The sequence below is a fragment of the Ambystoma mexicanum genome, chromosome 4p, assembly GCF_040938575.1.
Source record: "Ambystoma mexicanum isolate Mex_15411 chromosome 4p, UKY_AmexF1_1, whole genome shotgun sequence".
NCBI classification, from domain to species: domain Eukaryota; kingdom Metazoa; phylum Chordata; class Amphibia; order Caudata; family Ambystomatidae; genus Ambystoma; species Ambystoma mexicanum.
Window position 1 is genome coordinate 1,259,567,843 of NC_090927.1, and position 19,291 is coordinate 1,259,587,133.

Consider the following 19,291-nt stretch of genomic DNA (forward strand, 5'->3'; position numbering starts at 1 on the left):
TGCGGGGGATGTTGGAAAACCGTGAAGTCAGTATTATAAACGTATACGCCCCTAACCAGGATACAGCGGCCTACTTTCAGACCCAGTATGGCAAAATTAGCCCCCTATTAGGTGGCAGGATCCTATGGGGCAGAGATTTTAATTGTGTTCTGAATCCCAAGATGGACAGATCAGATGGTAAACTAGACAAACCCACCCCGGCTGCAAAGGTGCTACATGCCCTCCTGAGAGATTTAGACCTCGTAGATGTCTGGAGGCAGTTGCACCCTGCAGACAGGCAATACTCACACTATGCGGCACCACATGACCTGCACACGAGGCTGGACTACGTGTTTGCCGCTGTCGAGCTGGTAGGTGAGATGGGAGGCACGGAATAGAAGGCTAGAATGCTCTCGGACCACTCCCACCTGGTCCTGGAGTGGCGACACCAACCCCCTAGAGCGTGGATTCCGACGTGGAAACTCAGAGCTGAGGCTTTGCAGGACTCGGGATTCCGGGAGGATCTGAAGGAGGTGATCACGGAGTACTTCGAGATTAACGCCGGCAGTGTTCGAACAATGGGAACTGTGTGGGAGTCGTTTAAGGTGGTAGTGCAGGGGGTGGCTATATCAAAATCCAGAGGGCTCCAGGGGGGCATTGAACGAGAGCTGCAGAAAACAGAGAAGGAGTTGGAAGACATTATGCGCTCTCAGGAAGATGGGGTCAGGATGAGACTGCTACAACAGGCTAGCTGTGAACACTGGGACAGGTTATGTAAATTAAGCTATAAGAAATATGTGGAGAGACAGCATGCGGGGGGGAAGACAAGTCAGGCAGATTGCTGGCTTGGCTATATAAGAGCGAAGTGGCACGGCCGGTGATCAGGGAAATTAGAGAGGAGGGAGGCCTGGTCCTGGATACCCAAGAGGGGGTGAATGAAGAGTTCCTTGGACATTACGAGCGTCTCTATGATGACCCAGGCAAAGAGAGGGACCAGGAAATCCAGGAAACGCTAGAAGATATAGGCTTGCCCCCCTTAGACGATTTAGAACTGGCAGCCCTGGATGCCCCAATCACATTAGAGGAACTCGAGATGGTGATTCAGCACCTGCCTACTTGTAAAGCTCTGGGATCAGACGGGCTCCCAAGCGAATTCTACAAGACCTACAAACAAGAGCTGCTTCCCCCTTTGCTAGCTATGCTTAATGCGGCGTTTGAGCATGGCAGGTTGCTAGAGTCCCTATGGGAGACGGTGATCATTCCGCTTCTAGAGCCGGGTAAGCCTAGCACAGACTGCGGGTCATATAGACCCCTATCGAAGCTTAACCAGGACAGCAAAATCCTTACGGCCGTGCTAGCAAACAGACTTAAGCGAGTCATCAGCAAACTGATACACCCAGACCAAACAGGCTACGTCCCTGGCAGGAATTTAACTGATAACCATAGAAGACTGCATCATATTATTGATCAGACAGAGGGGGACCCGGATGAGCTGGCGATAGTCTCGCTTGATGCAGTCAAGGCCTTTGACTGCATCAAGATGACCCTGGCTGTTAGCAACTTTGAGAGCATACGGAATGGGGCCGGGGTATCTCAGGTGGGTCAAAATTTTATACAGCTCCCCATTTGCAAGGGTTAAAACGGGTGCCATTATCTCAGACAAATGGCAGCTTAGCATGGGCACGAGACAGGGCTGCCCCTAGTCGCCCATGTTGTACATACAAGCGTTGGAACCATTGGCAGTCTGTCTTAGACATCAATATGGGGAGGTAGGGATCCGCAATGAGTGGTCAGCATCTTATTTCATTATGCGCTGATGATATACTCTTGTACCTGCACTTCCCAGAGGAGAATATACAATACATCCTGGAGGTGATGGAACGATATGCTACCCTCTCCGGTATAGCGGTAAACCCCAAGAAATCTAGCATGTTCCCCCTGGGGAGATATAGACGTGCTTTACCAAGGAGCTTGCCGGCATTGCCAATACCCTGGCGAACCAAGACATTCCGATATCTTGGAATTGACATATACCACACGACAGGAGAGGAACACAAAAACACAGAAAAGGCAGTTGAAAGCATTAAAAATAGCATGGGTTTCTGGTCCAGGCTACCCCTCGGGAGAGCTGCTCTGATTAAGATGGTAGTCCTGCCCAGACTTACATTTTTTTGTAAATATCCTGTATGTGATCCCCAGGCACTTCTTCGCCAGTCTCCACAGCTTGTGCAGGGGCTTTATATGGCATAACTCCAGGAACAGGGTGGCTCTTTGGAAATTACAGAATTCATGTGACAGGGGGGGGGAAATAATCCTGCCGAATTTTTAGCTATATTACTTGGTGGGACAAATGCAATATGTGGCCAGATGGCTCTCTGAAGAAGAAACGGCTGAAACCAGGCTGTTGTGCATGGAGCCTGCTCCTTACTTCCTCAGAAAGATAGTGTGGTTGTCAAAACCCAAGGTACTAGAGATGGCGAGGCTGTTGGTACTTGGTTGGGAGGAGTGGCACAGGGCATGGCAGTTTGTGGGATACCCGGCTCCGTTCTCTATGCAGGTGCTGCTGGTGGCGCTATGCAGAGAAAACCTCCAATTGATAAAAGGGGTCCGTAAATACTGGGAACCAATGGGCCTGGCTAACCTGGGAGACATATGGCAGGAGGGGGAGGCACTGGAATTCCAGAAACTAACAGAGGACACGGGGTGCATAACGGGCAAAACATTACCTACTCCAGAATCGTTAAACGAGTGCCGGCGTCAGTTCTTGCAGAACAGCCTGATGCCACCTTTGAGACGATATAGGACATCTCAGAGGGTGGACATGAGATATCCCGCATATATGAGCTATTGGGGTCAAGGTGGGGAAGGAATTGCTCCAACTGATGCAAGCCTGGGAAAAAGAGGTGGGAGAACCCATGTCGGACGGGCTATGGGACAGAGACCAAAGATATCATAAGAAAGTGTCCCGGAACGCGAGGCTCCAACAGATCGAACTATATGTAACATATAGAGCATATTTGACCCCCAGTAAGATTGCCAGGTTTGGTGGCCAATTCACTCCGATGCCCCAGGTGCGGAGAGGAGGAAGCTGGGATGTTACACATGTTCTGGGCTTGCCCGGAGGTGGGAAGGTTTTGGACAGAACTGAAGATATGCTTGGCAGGTATAGGCATTACGCTAGAGGTGGAGTCGGCGTGGGCATGCATGCTTGGGGGCTTTCCTAGACCACAAAATCTGAGGCATATTAGTAAGATGAAAGACCTGGCCAAACGGAGGATTGCAATGTGCTGGAAGGCAGCCCATACGCCTAGGATAGAGTTGTGGCAGGCAGACCTCATGAAGTAGGCAGAGGCAGAAACGGCTGCTTGGTTCAAAGCTGTTAGGAGGAGGTGGGACCCCTAATCGAATGGAGGCAACTGGTGGCCACTCTATGGCGGGCCCCTCCCAGACCGTTCACGGCGATGATGACACGGAAAAGATAATGACAATAGACCCGCTTGAGGAAGAACAGGCTGATGACACAGATAGAGTGGCTCGAGTTGATGGGGCGGGAGGGGGTAGAACAGAAGAGCGTACTCTGCAGATGTTATATTGTTAAAAATGGAAGTCCTAATTATTTGTATGTTTGGTGTGTTGTTATAAAATAAAAAAAATTTTAAAAAATAAATAAATAAAAAAAAAAAAAAAGGTAGTGCGTCGAATCATGAGCCAGTGGAGTACTTTTAGTGTACGGCTGATGTGTTCTGGTTGGATGGTTGGAGATTGCATTTTATAAATGGGCCCGATCTGTTTTATTGATTCTGGCGGCCTGTGAGGCCTTATCGTCCGTGGCGGTCCTGTGCCTGTTTTGTTTGAAATACATTATATTAATATAAACACCAGGGTGTTTGGAAAACATTTGAAGGCTGAATTAGAGTGTTAGTATTTTTAAACATGCAAGAGTTGCACGGTGGGTTTATTCATTGTGTGCCATGAATTGAGAATAGAATTTCAACTTTTATAAAATAATGATGCTTCTGCCGCTGTGTCACAGATCACATGGGTGGTTGACATTTTTAAGGCCGCCAAGATTCAGGATGTTGTATTTGGGCTTAGGTTGTAAATATTAACATTATAATGTACTGAGTCTATATTTTGCAGTTTTTGTTAGAAATGGCCTGCAACACATGGATGGCCCGGGCGTTGAAATCTCTGGATGTAAATTGAGAGCACAGCAAGAGACGCTCAATGTATGGATGAATATTTCTGTGATTGATTCTGCAAATTCTGGATATCATGATAGCGCAGGGATGGAACCTTTGGCTGGTGGTTCAACAAATATTGGAGGTCAATGGAATGGTGCAGCTTGTTCCTACCGGAACTTTTAAGGGTGCTGGGATGGTGCCTGTTTTGCATGGATCAACAGGGGTCATACACCAGAGGAGCTGCTACTACCAAGATATCAAGCTCTGAGTTTTGACAAGAGGAGCTACAGAATGTTAGACTCCAAGGATGGGTCATCTTGGCTGTTGATCGTAAGGGCCCAAGGAATGTCAAAGTTGTTATTTTTTTTAATCATCGAGAGGGGCCTGAGGAATGTCTCGGATTCCCGACGTCTGGAGTTGTTTTGATTCATCCAGAGGGACCTGAGGAATGTCTCGGATTCCCGACGTCTGGAGTTCTTTTGATTCATCCAGAGGGGCTTGAGGAATGTCTGGGGACTCCTAAAAAAGTGGAGTTCTTTTTTTTTCTTGTTTTTGATGCATCCAAAAGGGGCCCAAGGAGTGTGTGTGGTGCCCCGACGATCAAAGTTGTTCTTCAGATTTAATAAATGGGCCGATGGATTGCCTGAGGCCCCAACGAGTAGAGTTGTTCTATTATTTTTGAAGACCGGTGTCATGACACGGCTAACAAATCACAACCCAATGCTTTTTCACAGGGGTGATGGATGGGTCGCTTTATGCTGAATGATTTATTATAACTTCTAAAGCTATGTTGTGTGTGATGTATACCACATGTGTTTTATACATTTTTCAAGTGGTATATCATGTTTTTATTTACATCTTCTCGTTAGGTAAAGAATGACAATTAATTTGTAAGTATTCATGTAGCGCTTAAATTCCAGATATATACGCCGAAATATAGCAATGTTTGTTTTATTAACTCCTAGAAGGCTAAAAGGCTAACCACATGCTGCGATTTAACCTCCCCCGAGAAGCGCACACAGATATCTGTAGATGTTTTGTTAATGCGCAAGTATTTGTCATTATGGATATCAGGCTACAACACTTTTCGCTTGCGTGCTGGCTGGCCCTTCTAGCTGCGGCAAGAGTTATTTTGTAAAAAAAACTTTTAGAAACGCCCACACTGCATTATCACATGCCCCCGATAATATTATTTGGTTTGACAGTTGCTGGCAACCTCTTTACACCACCTTACTGTTACGCTCACCTGGTATCCATGGGGACGCCACCCAGCCCTGGTTGGATGATTTGCACACTCGAACCCTCTCCCGGCCCCTTGGTAAGGCCTCTGGTTAAAGATGGGTCTGCAATATAGGAGAGCTTGGTTCAGTACCAGATTGTATGTTTTCCCACCTCCCTTGGCCTCAACTCCTTCCTCCCCCTTGGGCCTTCTCCTCACCTTAATATTGTAAAAGGTGGATTCTACGTCCTGCTCCTCGTGGCAGGGGCGCGTAGATGTGGGGGGCGAGCAGCGACCAAGTTACTTCTCTGGTGCAAGCCCCCCTGTGGGAATCAAGGCCTGCTGCGAATCCATCGGTTTGCTGCTTTACAGTTTTTATATGCACTTCGTATGTTCCTCTTTCGAATAATAATGTCTTGCTGCTTTCCTTTTAGGTATGGAAAGGTATTTTGGTGTTGTCATGCAGTTTGAAGACGAGCATGGGCCGGTAGGCGAAAGCGCGGTGTGCGCGATGCTGTCCGGTGAGTAATGCGCGATGCGCGGCGCCGTTTCGCTTTTTATATTGCTAACCTGTCGAGCGCCGTAATGTTCCAGCAATGATACTGACCAGGAGAGGACTACCCAGATTAAGAATTGTGTGGCTTTCTTCATTCGGGAGGAAATGTGTGCTGTCTTTCTTTCTCCCCTTTCCAGGTTATGGTATTCCAGGATGCATGCGGTGCTGGAGTTCGTACCTTCAGGTGAGTGGAACGGAAGTCAGCAATGGACTGAAGACAGGATATTGTTCCAGGTACGTTTCTAGTGTTCTTTCTCTCTCTGCAGGTCCTTGGTTTCAGGTAAGCTGGCATCAAAGAACTGGACACGGTGAGCGGTACGCTGCCCACAGCAGAATAAGGCAAAGCATGTTCTGCTGTTTGGGTGTGGTTTAAATAGTCTCAGGTAAAGTAGTCCAGGTAAAGTCGTCCCAGGCCTGCCACACCCAAAAGACTAGACCGCATAGCTCAGTTCCTTGTAACTGAGCTATGTGTGTGCCTCCATGTTGGCTGAATCCCTCCCCACCCCCCCAAGTAAATAGTCCCATTCTAATGTTGGTCTTCATGATGGTTATGAGTCTGGCGCCAAAGGTGCCATGACTGACTCCAAGAGAGTCTTGGATGAGGTTTTAAGGCCTTTGACCTGGCCCTAACTGGAAGGCTGACTTGCCAGTGAGAGCCAGGGGCAAGGGTCATGACACTTGCAACCACAGCTACACCTTCGGTTTGTAGAAGGTATGCCCGAAAGTCTCAACGACGATAGTTTATTACCGCCGAGCATGGTGAATATTATCATCATGGACTATTTGATGACCGAGGAGGGTCAGAACGCTGAACTAGAAAAAGCCTTTACTCAATAGTCCCATCACAGCAATCTCTACTTTTTTTGTATTGTGCAACACCTGTTCAACAAGGGCAAGAGCAACAGATCTATAACGCTAAACGCTAGTTATATAGTGTTATTCAAAAAGCCCCATGATAAACAATTAGCCATGATAGCCCACAAGATGTATCCGACTAAAACGCATTTTTTCATGGAGGCTTTTGAAGACGCGACCAGTAAGCCCTATGGGTATCTCCTGGATGATTTAAAAACAACGACTCCAGAGGATTATAGGATTGTGCACCGATATATTTCTGCTGCAGCTACCAGTTGTTTATCCCGAAAAAGACATCTAAAAAAACAACATTGAGGGTATATCACGTCAGTAGCCGGTCGTGCTGTCAGCATGTCGACACGCATACGAAGAAACAATGCGCTGTTGAAAATGCTTGTATTTGCCACCACTCAACAATGCAAGGCCATTCTAGCTGCGGCTTCCGACGATTTGGTGGCCGCTATTGCAGATTGCTCAGAACACTTTAAAGGGACACGTCCCTCTAACACACTGTCAAATCCTCACCTCGCTGTGATACCCAAGGGGTCTGGGCGAGTAAAAAATGTAATAAAATAAAAAGTGTTGAAAAAGGTAATCAAGAAACTGAGCAATAGGCAAATATCGCCACGGTCTGAAAGAAAAGTGGTCTCGCAGGCTGGTGGGTTCATAGGATCACTCATATGCATAGCTCTACCGCTAATCACCAGCATGCTTGGGGGACAAAAATGGAACACCCACAAAATATATTTGGTGGACAAGCATCAGTTAGAAAACCTGACGACTTTCACACCCACGCCGGATTGAGATATAAGAAAAGTTGCAACTGTGCGTCTCGACTCGGAAATGAAGGATGTTTTAAACAGATCTGATTTAGCGGTGCATGATAAAGCCGCCTTACATTAGAATATTCTGCATAAATACCTAAACCACACCCGACACGGCGATGCAAAGAAAACAAACTACCTTTATATATGCCGCTCAAAGAATCTAGCAGTGTGAAGGCTACACGCACGGCAGATCCGGTTGTGGCCGATGTGATAAACACTCTTAACCAGCGTTATAAACCAAACTATTGCTACATAAGATGAAACTTACAAACTATGTGGCCGGCTGAACTGATATGGGTGAGCTTATTTACAGAGGCAGGGTTGTCAGGTGTTTGAACCTGCACCATCTAGTACGGGTCGCTACAAACCGACACCACACCGCTACAATAAATGCCCCCATCGGCTGGAATGAGTTTATGCAAACAGTCGTGGATTTAAATATTCTGACTTCGGTCACAGATAATGTTGCCCAACTACGCATTCTGGAGCGGCTAAAAACTAGGGTTCTTGCAACTCCTCGCCAACAGCCCCGCTCTTTTGTCATCCCTATAAAAACAGTCCCCGCTTCCCCAACCCCGTAAAGGAGTGGAACACCAGCTGGTTTAGGGAATCTTTACCCACCCCCGTCATACATGACTCTGGAATGTCTAGGCAGCGCAAGGTGCAACATGCCTATATGGTTATCTGAATAATGCGATCCTGTCATGATCTCTGCTTCCAAAAGATCAGGACTTGCCCGACTCCCTTGGAAGCAGACCCATAACCCCGGTTCCGAGTGCCAGCCAGTCCCAATTGGGACCTTTTGGACCCTGTCCTGGCGCCAGTGGCACCAGGCTCATAAAGATGCCCAGTCCCAGCGCTGGAAGCGCCGGGCTCATAATGCTTGGGTGGATTTACCTGCAGCAGACCATGCTGCTTACTTACCTGCCAGTTGAACCCCTGATCCTCTTCTGTTTGGGACTACTTTTCCTGTTGGGTGGGGCAGGAGCCACTCCCTAGGTTCAGAACACTGGAACTCTTCTGGAAAGCAGGAACTCTTTTCTTACCTAGGCGTGGCTGTGGAAGGAGACACCTAAGCACTACAGGAGGCTATTTAAACCACACCCGATGGATGAATCTTGCTTTGTGTTATTCTGCATTCTCTGCAGCAGAACGCTCATCGTGTCTTCTGCTTCTGATCCTGGGCCTAAGGGAACAAAGGCTTACCATCCTGGAATCCAGTCTTCAGCAGCACCTGTAAAGACAAAGAAAGAACAGGTTAGCACTACGGTCTTCAGTGGCAGCGCATCTCTTACCTGGTCCATCGGCTGTCACCAACGCCTCGCGCTGCATTCCGGCATCTGAAAGACAAAGGCTTACCTACTCTTCGCATGCTGCGGAGGTCTTCGCACTGCATTCCGGAATCTGAAATACAAAAGCTTACCAGCTCTTCGCACGCTCCGGAGGCCTTCGGCGCTGCAGCCCACATCTGAAAGACAAAAGAAGGTGCGTTTAAAGACATTGGGCAACTTTATTACTCACGTGCCATTACTCCTTCCCACGCCGAATCCAGTGGGTATTCCAGTACCCTTCAGCTTCTCTAAAGCTCCAAACTTGTACCTGCAAGATAAAAGAGACAGTTAGTGCGCATCGTGAAGCAGGCTACAAGCGCTTACTTACGTGCTTCCAGGCGCTTCTATTCCTCACGCGGGTTCGATCCTCAACTCTCATCAGCCCGCCATCCGCCATCGCCGGAACCCTGCAAAACAAGAGATATCATTACAAAAGACTTTTAAGACATTTGAAGTGCCCAGAACTTACCGTTCGTGCAGTTAACGACGGACAGCAGTCCTCTGAGGTCAAGAGGCCTGCACCCTTATCCAGTGAAGAAACTGGTTACGGCACCCTGCCCCGAGGCAGATGGAGATCTCGGCGTTCACTTACCTAAGGTGAGGGCGTTAACCTTTGGGGTTCTACAGGAGAAGAGAAAGGGAAGAGGAGAGAGGCACCCAATAACCCCAGTTCATTAATCCCATATTTTCTATCTGCAGACATCTTACTCTTCGAGTCAGACATACAGTGCACAGAGGTCCAGCCCAAAGAGCCAACCGTGTGTTACGCATCGCCTTTGAAGATACGGCATTCACCCAGTCAAGACCGGCGCCTCTGCGGGAATCAGGTGAGCGTTACAGATCCCCATCATTGTTGAATGTATACGTTTCTTCTTTGCTATATTGTGATAACATTTTTTCTTTCTGTATTAAATATGTATTTTTTTTATTAATAAATGTTTTCAATTCATAAAACTGCCTGGTTGTTTATTATGTCATATTATTTAGTATGTATAATAACGCACAATGCATGTTGATTTTTAAAGCTATTTTATTGCTAGATGTATCACTGTATAGACGATCCACATGTACACTTTTGACATTGTAAACATATTTTGCAAGATCTATACACATCAGATAACGTTTTGGCACCAAGCGGAAGAAGGTGGAAGGTGATTGCGTATTAGTGACTTTCTCTGACCCAACGGTGGCTGGTAATCTTCTTAGCTCCAACATTCTACGCGGTCTTAGACCAAATGATAGTAGACTTTTTAGTAGTCTACTTTCCCTGGACTACTTTATTCGTGGTTGGGGAATGAGGTAGTGCCAGAGACACCCCAGGGTAGTTTGGAGGGAAGGGGTTCTGGGGGGCGAGACAGAAGGGGGGTTGGTCAATGGTACCCCTTATTTGACCGTAGTAAGGGGGAAGGTTGGAGGTCGATCCCCATAACAAGAGGGTCAAATGGTATAAGGGAAAGGGCGCCCTTGTGTGCTCCAGGACTGGCCAATCGTTTTGAGGTTCTTACCTCCTGTGAAGATCTAGACTGACAGCTGGGTGCTTTCGGGTGCCAGGAAGCCCTAGAGGCAAGGATGGTGGCGAAGGGGATAGGTAAATTCTCTAATAGGTCACCTTTAGAACTTCACCTGCTATCTTGGAATATTGCCAGGTCAAGGGGAAAGATAGATAGGGCTGACATGGTGGCACTCCTACAGGTAAATGAGGTGATTCTCTTGCAAGAAACATAGGCACTGGAGACCCCGAAGCTGGATGGCTTCGTCTCTTTTGGGATCCCTGTCATAAAGATGTTTTGGGGGTCTGACCACCCTAATAAAGATCTCTCTCGACCGTAGGGTCAAGTTGGTTGAAACCAATTTTGATTTTCTCCAGGTAATTTGCCTCTCACCAGGTAGGGGGAGAGCAGTTGTGTATTATCAACTTTTATAATAGCCCACACAAAGCAGAGGTGGATAGGCTTCCTAAGGTTAAGGTGTTCCTGGAGGATTTGCTGGCCACCAGCAGGAGCAGACATGAAATGTATATATGGGGTGGTGACTTTAACCTCAAACTGGGTATGGGCTTACCAAATGATCTTGTAGATCCCTTAGAGGACATGTCCTTAGGCATCCCTGTGCCTCAAAAGAGGGATACCAGGGGCTGTGTAAAAGGTCTGCAAATGTTTTCTTGGTTGATGGAATGGGGGCTGCGGACTATGAATGGTCGTTTGGCTCCTGATATTCCTGGTCATCTTACCTTTAACAGTCATGTAGGTTCCTCAACCATTGATTATTTTTTAAACTCTGTGGGACTATGAGTTTTGGGGCCATGAGTTTTGAAGTGTTAGCAGATGTGAATAGTGACCACCATCCCATCCGTTTGACCCTGAAGGGTGTGCTGGAGGACGGGGCACATCCAATACCATAGCCTGCCCAGTGAAGGGGGTGGCCTCGGGTTCCAGGAAAACCGAATGGGGGAAAATTAGTGTCTCTCTCTAATCTGCACCTAGATTCAATCTCTGAAAATATAGCCTTAGTTCTTTGTATTCTGGATGACGGTCACCCCCCTGGCAGATTGTGGATCAATTTTCTGAATTGGTGAGTGCTTTGCCTAAAAGGTTCACGATTGTGACCAAGGTACCAGGGAGGGCACTGCGTAAGGGCTGGTTTGATGAGGGCTGCAGTGGCGCGAAGAGATCATTGTTGAAGATTCTGAAAGCACCGGCCTCCAGCAGATGCCAGATCCCTATATCAGACAGAGATCAAGAGAAGGAAACGGGAAATCGAAGGGGCAGCTTGGGAGGACTTTCAGGATGCGGCGAAACGCAAGGACCAGACGGTTTTTAGGAGTTTTTGAAGAGGAGTCCCTGTGATTTTATGGCGCCGGTGCCAGTGGCACACATTTAGAGGAAGCAGCCCGGTTGGAACATTTTAGAGGAGGGAACACAAGGGAAAGCACTGGTTCAAGCCCCTCCTGCCTGAAGTTCAGGCTAGAGGATGTGTCTAGAGCCATCTGCCAGCAGGCACATAATCGTGCCCCCGGCCCCAATGTGATCCGCTCCGACATGTATGTTCAAGGACCCCCTGAATTTGTGGGCACTACTTTTAACAATGGTGTTTAACGCATGCATGGAAACAGGTAGCTACCCCCCCCCCCGTCCTGGAAAAAGGCCATTATTTTCCCCATTTTGGAAAGGGGGGGGGGGGGGAATCATACTAACCCACTTTCCTATATGCCTATTTCGCTCTTGGATACCGCCTTCAAGATTTTTGGCAGAGTGTTTTTGGGCCACATAGAAAACTGGCTCTCGGAGGAGTCGGTCTTGTCTGATATACAGTTTGGTGTTCACCCCGGGGGTGGGACCATGGAACAGAGTCTTAACCTATATCTCCTAGAAGCGAATTATGTCTTTTGCAGGGGTGAGGGAGTGTGTATGGCATTCATGGACCCGAGCACAGCCTTTGAGAAGGTAGATGGGAGGAAACTTTTGGGACGTGCTCCAGTCCTTGGGTTGCCCAGGGGATGTCTTGAAGGTTCTGGTGAAGTTACATAGAAACAGTGAGGCCTGCGTGCGCAGTGGGTTATTGCAGAGCATGTTTTAAGGTTGGGTGCAGCGTTCGGAAGGGCTGTGTCCTGGCTCCAATTTGATTTTGTTTATATATCAATAGACTTCTGAAGGACCTCCTTACGCGGACGACACCGTATTGCTAACCAGGACCCCAAGAGTAATCCAGATTCTCATTGACGCACATGTAGCATTCATGAGTAATCTGGGGCTCAAAATCAACACAACGAAATCAGCTGTAATGGCCTGTGTGGGAAGAAAACGGGCAGCAAATATGCGCCCTATGTTCTGTTGTGGAGAAGTAATCCCAAGGGTGAAGGTGTTTGACTATCTGGGGATACGATTTTCAGAAACACTCACAGGGAAGATGCACCTAAACAAACAATCAGTAAAATTAACTCAGCAAATAGGGGGAATTTTTTCGCTCTATGTCGCACTGGGAGGGTCAACCTCTGGATGCTGTGGTCAAGATATATGTGGCACAATCAAAGGCTGTTACTCTGTATGGTGCACAACTATGGGGCTTGCAGAGGGCAGACGAGATACAAACAAAGGAGAACCAGTTTCTTAGGAGATTATTGGGGCTCCTGAGCTGTTCGCCCTGCTTGTCCATCTATAGGGAATTGGGCTTGGAATTTTTGGAGGACCAGTGGGCTTTGGTCCAGAGAATCTTTTGGGTTCGGATTTGGGCGAACGAATGTGCCTCCCTCTGCCATACTATAATAAGGTCAGTAATGGCTAGGGTGGGTTAGAGAAGAATCCCGTGGCTCAACTACATTGATAATGCCCTTGGAGAAGCGAACCAAAGTACCCTTTCTCCACCAGTGGCTCTTCTGACTAAAATAGAGGCAGGCAGTTATAAACGTGTTTTGGGGAAAGCATTTGCTATGAAGAGACTATCCGCTGAACATGAGTAATACTGATACAGTGCATGCTGTGATTAGCCAGCTAAATGAGATCCAACCATACCTAATTTGGGGTACAAGTAAAAAAGACTGCTGGCTAATCAGAAGGGCAAGGTTTGATTGTCTTCAACTGAGGGATAACAGTGCACTGGAAGGTCTACCCGGATTCGACTGGGTGCCCAGTGTGCAGGCACAACAAGGAAGACCGGACGCATTTGTTGTTGTTTTGCCCTGGGTACGAAGGGATTCGAAGAGTAATGTTATTACCAGTGCTGATGGAGGCCAACATTCGTCAATATAGAGCTGCCATTTTGTTCCTTTAGAGTGCTGACTCTGTTCTGGCTGCTTGGTCCCTACTGTCTTTTCTGAAAAGAGCAATGTACTTCAGAACTAGGATACTGAGGTTACAAGGTGAATAACGCAGTGAGTTTTACACTGGATTGTAATGGGAACGGGAGCCATATGTTGAAGATCGTTTTTAATTGCATGCTTGTCAAAGAACATTTGAACTAGATTTTATGTGCATTGTTCCATCAGAGTGTATTTGATATGTATTATGTGGGTTTTTATGTAAGCTCAATGGAAGTTTTTTAAAAAAAAATAACAATTAAGTGTGATTATTGTTGTGTGTAATGTTATGTGTTTTATGGATTTTGAATGCAAAATAAACATTTTTGACTGAGTGATGTTCTGTTAACAAATCTGGTTACCATTTGATCGTTTTGCATGTGGTTGTTCAAATACATTTTTAAAATAGCCGCCAGCAACTTCCATTCCGACACTTGACTGATAAAGAATATACAGTGTTGACCACAGGTCACAGCCTTAGAGTTTTTAACTATTACAGTAATAGAACGTACATATTTTGCAATGCTTTTTACATAGATCATTAAAACTCCTGCTTATATGGGATGTTGGCGCGAAGTGCGCCACTGTCAGCACATCTCCCTCCAGCCACAGAGCTACCCAATGTGTTCCACCCTGGGGCTGAGGATCAGTGTTCACCACCAGAGTACCGGGGGATTTCTGGGTAGGCGCTTGGGACATGTATCGCTGGCATACACACCATGAAATGTTCTTTGAGCAGGTCTATGTTTACACAGAAATCTATCTGTAGAGTATCCATTAAATATCAAAAAGTATGTTTCTTTGCGTGTTGATCTCTAGAATGCTATCGAAAACGCTCCACACTATCAGGGAATGTGTGGCGGTTATGTTTCTTTCATACTTTATTTCAGCACATAGGTTTCTGCTGCTCATGAGGTTGAAATGCCCTGCTGATGTGTTATCGGGTATTAGATCAAAGGCCAGCAAGGTATAGCCTAGAGCATACTTGTTGCGTGTGAATGAAACCGGTAGATCAAGCATTTGTTTTCCGGTGACAGCAACATGTATTCTCGGATTATGTTCAGCAGTCCAAAATTGGGAGTATATGCTTTGGCAGGAATCAGAACACCTCCCTTATGCAGAGGCACATAGTTCATGTTACAGTGCTTGAAGTCAAAGGGCTTTCTATCACATGCAACAGTAAGCACCGTTGTTTTAACAATTCCCATGATGATTATCTTTGGGAGCTGCCCCAGAGACAAGTAGGAATGGTGAAGACTTTAAGAGCGACTCTCTCCACAGGATATTTCAAGTTAGATATCTGCAGCACCTCTGCATGCGCCAGTCAAACAGTTGGAGGGAAGCTTACATGTTTAACAAATAAACTGGCCGCGTTTGTATTGTTCGGCGTCCCCCACTCATGAGACAAAAAGCATCCGTGTTTCTGGATAGTTTCACTTTAAGATTAACGCTCTTGATCAATAGTGTATCCTGAAAGAAAATGTCAGTGTGTAGGCGGCCTAGTAAATTGAATACTTTACTTGTCCTGGCGTGAAGGGATCTCTTCTCGAAGCCCTTGTTATCACTGTCCAAAGCGGGTTTGTCGAAATGTCCCGCGTTATCGCGATAAAAAAGACCCGCTTAGAGTTGCTTATCCAGGACATCATGGCCACAATTTAACAAGCTCTCAATAGGGCCTGTAGGCATACATATCGCTCTGTGGTGTCATTCAATCACCCAGCATCACGTCCACCTGATTAAATATGCTGTCTGTCGGGTAAGCGATTGTGCCCACTCGTGCTGTAGCCGCAATGTTGGTTCCATCCACCTTTGTTATTTTACAGGTTAGATGTAACAGTGTATCGTTCAAATCCAGATACATGTCGGTCGAGCCCGGTACTAAAAATACCTATGGGGCTAGCAGTGATAGAGCCGCCATAGGCGAGACCTCGATAAAGAAACCGTTATCAATGCTGGTCTGTGTCAGTGGTACAGTAAAGAGATTGGCTCAGATTTTACACATTCCCCGAGGTTCTGTGTAAGAAAGCCCGGGTTCTTTAAAAAATATCACTGCCATTGTGTCTTTTAGAACTAACACGTTTCTTTTTCTTACTCAACTGCGCGTGTCAGGGTTTTCATCTGCTTTTCATGGTGGGTTTTGGGAGGCTGCGCAACAGGACGCCAACCTCTTCCTCTTAACGCTCATACATGGTTTATAAATGAGGCCAGATCCGTCCTGACCCTGCATTTTCTGTTGTGCCAGCCACTCATCAACTGCCGATGTCACGCCTCCCACAACGTCCTTTGCAATATTGCGGACCACCGTTTTCACATGCGGTTTAGCCAATTCAAAACCGCAACCTAGAAATGGCATCATGCATCTAAAAAGACTTTTAAAGATACTGCCTAGTCCTGCCGTATATATATTATGGGGTTCCGCTAAAATATGGCTGATCGCCGTAACAAGCCTGGTTCATGTAATATTACATTAAGGGCCTGAGTCTCTATAGTTCTTTACCACAGTCATTATAATGCTTTTCTATTAATCTTTCAGCCGGAGCGGCCTGAGGTGCAACCGCAGCCAGATTTTTCCATATTTAAATGATACAAACTGTCGCTCTTATCTGTATGTTGATGGTGTCAAAATGGTTTTTACACACTGGAACATAATCGTGGTTAGCCGCGCATAGCTATCCCCCACCCGTTGATACTCCAACACATCGCTATAGAGCAATAAGCTATAAACAAAACTCTTGTCAATGTCGGCACAGGTATTATCCCACGGTTCTTTACTTCCAATATGTTGCGCAGTCTCCCAGCTGTTGATGGGTCTGGACCCTGTAGAAAAACTGTGGGTCTAGTTGCACTGTCGTGTCCTCATATTTGGGTAGGATTGATACGGCCTTGTTGAGGACTCAAGTTCCTGTATAGCTGGATTATGCCCCTCGGGAAATCCACCCGGCCAGAGCCTCGGAGGGTTTGCTTGTTTTATAATAAAGGTGGTTTCCCCCCAGGGCTAAAGTGTCCCACGATCGGACGTACTGAACATCAGCGAGCGCCACCGTCCATTGCCCCTCCAGATTTACGGGTTGGCCAGCTTCATGGTAAAGTTGGATATTTTGGTCCCTGGAAATGTCTCGGCTAAAGCATTGCTAGGAAGCTTAATATAAAAATATGCAGACTCCATTTTGACCACCGTTACACACCAGTGGTCTCTAGGGATCCGACGGAAACCAAACTGTTGAATTTGTCAGACCAGCCCAGCCATTTAACTAGATATTGTTTTCTAGGTGCACGGCCATTACTTTTTAGATTCTATAAACTCGCTGTTGGTCTTTACTGACTTTCTGGATCTCCGCCCTATACAAAACACCTTGAACGCCCCTCACCCGGAGGGTGAGGGTGTTGGAGGGGGGTGAGAATATTGTGTCGCTGTAGTTCTGCTCATGCCCCTTTCTAAAAACGGTCTTGTATTTTGAAATCTGCACATGATCCCTGTAAGGGGTACAAGCTTCTTATTTTTAAAAAGGCTTTCACTGTACAGTTTTTCCAGACCTCCAGGGGATTATGTGACGTTACATCAGCTGGGATGGTTTTAATAGATCTATGATTGCACATAGCTATAAATATTTATAAATCCGGGTAGCACTCCCACATATCTTCAGGTATTTTTAGCTGTAAAAAAGAAAGATTTTTTTATTTTTCAAAGAAAAGACAAAAAATCGCCAGAGCCAGGTTTTCTACAACAGAGGCTTTAACTTCAGAGTGTGTTACAAAGTGGTGCGCTCCGGCTTATTTAAAAACTCTTTACCAGAGTCCGTCTGTAGTTTAGCTGGAATTCTGCTTTTGTTAAATATACACTTAAAAGCTGTTGCAACGTTGTGGCCCCCGCTTACTATTCTTCAAAGCCTCAAAATAGGCATATTTTGATAGACCGCCGATGACGGCTAGAATATAGCAGTAAATGAGTTGACTGGAATACAGTGTTGCTTTAACAGAAGGGCTGCCTTTTTATTAATTCCAACAACACAATTAAATAAAGTGGTTTTTTGCCTGAACCTTAGACTTGCTTCAGTCTTTTTGTAATGCTCTTCTCCTCAGAATTCCTTAAATAAGGGTGCACAGAGAGTGTGTGAGCCCAGACGGTCTCTTCAGCTGCTCTCTCTTCCCCAAACTGGCTGTTTTGAAAGTGAAAGAACGAAATCCCCTTAGTCCGTCATTCATTTCCACTTTATATAGGGACAGGAGGGATTTGGACCAATCAGAAACAAGATCCCTTGAAACTCTATATTTATCCCCAAGCTCCTCCCCCTTTCTTTCCGTCGGAAGGTTGCCATGATGCTACCCCATGCGGTGCCGGCGAAGAATGCAGAGTTCCGCGCCTCTCACAACCCGGGGACTCGGAATTGTGAAGTTTTTGGGAGAGAGAGAAAGCATTAAGCATTGTAAACTTGTAGGTAGTGGAGCCGTCAATGTTAATTGACGATTGTCCGATTCTTCATGCACAGCAAGCGAGAACCGGCCGGGTTCTGACCCACCCGTATCATGTCCACGAGAATGTGGGATATGGAGAACAGCTTCCGTTTCTCCGTGTGGGTAAATCTTGGTCTTAGATGGCCCAGGTCACCTCACAGCATCTTGTCGACCCGTGGCTACCTTCTTCCCTAGTTGCGATTCCCTGCAATGTCTCTCCCGCTTTCTGCCTCACTAGGTCCGCCGCCACGTCCCATTCTCTCACTGTGGATGCCGTGTGGGTTCACATTCGGGGCTGTGGTGTCAGGAATAAGGGCTGGTGCCACCGGGGAGTAACTAAGTTTGTTTATTAAAGCATTGGTAAAGAGAACTACATTTCCCAGCATTCCGAGGAGGACCTGTAGTTCAGCGCAAGTTACCGCGCGTTGCCAGCTGCAAGTAATGAAGGGCAGCATAAAGCCAACACGCTCGCGCCCGCAGGTGTGGCTTATTTTGTGTTCCTGGATGGGTGCGGTCGGAGCGAGACGTGAGCGAAGCTTTCCTTACAGCCCGTAAGACTTTGGAGCAAGACGAAGCTGGCGGACTGGCTGGCAGTTGCTACAGCGTTTTCTTCAGACTCCGAGTGGTCCCGTGGGGCCGCACGGAGCTCAGATAAGTACTGGGCACATTACGAGTTTACAGCAAAGTGTGCGTTTTCAGTGAATCCTTGTTAAGGACTTCGATGCTTAATACTCGTGTGTTTAAAGGCACACGGCAGAGTGCGGGCAATGTTTAGGGTTGCTAAATCAGCAACATACAGTACAGGACATTCAGGGTTAGGGGCTGTTTGGGCACAACAGTGATCTGGTGTCCCTGTCTGGGCATGTACATTATGGCTATATGTGTTCAGTGTTGCTTCAGCTTGCCTAACGGGCCACGTGTCATGTATTTCAAGTATGGAATCTAATTCCATTGTTGGTGTTCATCTATGTTTGCTATATGTTTATCTTGTTACATGTTAACACGTATTAAGGTGTGTTTATACGATTTAGAGGTAGGCTGGAGGCAAGATTAATAGCGCATACCCTATGTGTTTGGTTTAGTAAAAGAACTAGAT

The 19,291-nt window shown here is 46.7% G+C and overlaps 1 protein-coding gene across 3 annotated transcripts in view; it reads right to left on the reverse strand.

Annotated features, from left to right (window-relative positions):
- SPRTN (SprT-like N-terminal domain) overlaps positions 1-19,291 on the reverse strand; it is a 349,183-nt gene that overhangs the window by 293,726 nt on the left and 36,166 nt on the right. The window lies entirely within an intron of this gene.